This window comes from Geospiza fortis, unplaced genomic scaffold (genome assembly GCF_000277835.1).
Source record: "Geospiza fortis unplaced genomic scaffold, GeoFor_1.0 scaffold121, whole genome shotgun sequence".
Classification (NCBI taxonomy): Eukaryota; Metazoa; Chordata; class Aves; order Passeriformes; family Thraupidae; genus Geospiza; species Geospiza fortis.
The window spans coordinates 2,587,758-2,589,208 of record NW_005054346.1 but is presented as its reverse complement, the minus strand read 5'-3'; the positions used below and the strand labels follow the sequence as shown (position 1 = coordinate 2,589,208).

The window sequence follows — 1,451 nt, the reverse complement described above, 5'->3', positions numbered from 1 at the left end:
AGATGTGTATAAAATATTTTTAATTTCCAAGTCTTATAAGAAAAAAAAATCTTATTAATAATCAAAGCAATTTATCATATAAATAAAATCAGATAAGAGTCAGTCTTTTATTCCAAAACATTTTCCTACAAACTATGTGTAACTGATTATACCCAACTTTACTGGACATGTAATCAGTGTTTACTATAGCAGTATAACATCATAACACTCCAAGAAAGGAAGAGCTTATTGATTAAAAACTCTTTTTGATTTAAAGTTGTAGTCTATTACATGGATCATTTCACAGCTGGCTTGGATTTATCTTGGTTTTGATGCAGCAATTAATTCTGCTCAGAATTAAGAGAACAGAAAGATGTAGTCAGTCATTTCTGTAGTGTCTGGTTACAGTGTAGTTTGATTGAAGAGGTAAGGCTTAAATACAACTTTTTTAGCAGTGAATTCCTAGAATTCTTCAAGGCCAAGTGACTTTAAAAAAATCACTGGTTTTTTTCCCCTAGCAAAGTAAAAAGTATTGCTTCCAGTTACAATATATAGCATTTATAATTTTGTGACTGTAAATAATCAGGTTCACATAATTAATCATTTTGCCTCAGAGCTCTGTTAGTCAGGATAGCTACTTTGCACACCACACTGAGATAAAAAATAATAAAAACAGGGAGGAGAGCCTTTCAGCTGCACTTAACTTTTACCAATTACACTCTGCATACAATCACATAACTATCCCATATTAATAGATCATGTCTGAATCCTCATCCTGAAAAATCAATGGGCACATCTTGAACACTGACTGCTTTCTGGCTATTTTTTCCCCTGTCTATCTCAGGACTTTGGAACTGTATGGCTTTTAAACTGTATCACAGGCAGTGCTGTGTACTGCTTTATACCTGCATATAGAAACAAATAATACAGCATTAGAAAAAAGAGGATTTTTTCATTGGCTATGGGTTAGAAGTTCAAATATGAGCTTTAGATCAGTAACTCAAGCACTGTGTGTTTACATATATTCTGATTATGGTAACAGCATTATCAAGGGGGAAGGTATTTGGGCAGTGATGTCTAATTTTTTTCCTTTTGGTACTTCTAACACACCAATGGTACTGTGGAAGCTCTAAAAGCATCAGAATCTTTACTGGTAAGGCCTGGTCTCACACCTCTTAGGTTCTAGGAACAGTTTCTGGTGGGGGAAATTCTACCAACAGTAGATGATGACTGATTTAGGAACCAATAAGGTAAATCTGACATATCCAAGTCTTTGCCACTGGATGGGATACATCCCAAGGTGCTGGAAGTGAATTTGAGGAGGTATAGCTGCTACTAAGGAATTACTGGTTGCAGTGCTGTCCTCCAAAATGTAGCAGCTCATCTTGCTAGATGAGGGCACAGTGACTGTGTTTTCACCTCAGCTTTGTTAAAGCGGCTGCTTTCAACTTTTCAGAGAGGGGATTGTGCCT

At 35.8% G+C, this 1,451-nt stretch overlaps 1 protein-coding gene across 1 annotated transcript in view; it reads right to left on the bottom strand.

Moving 5' to 3' along the window:
* The window catches only part of PPP1R42 (protein phosphatase 1 regulatory subunit 42), a 21,907-nt gene that overhangs the window by 583 nt on the left and 19,873 nt on the right, over positions 1-1,451 (bottom strand). The window lies entirely within an intron of this gene.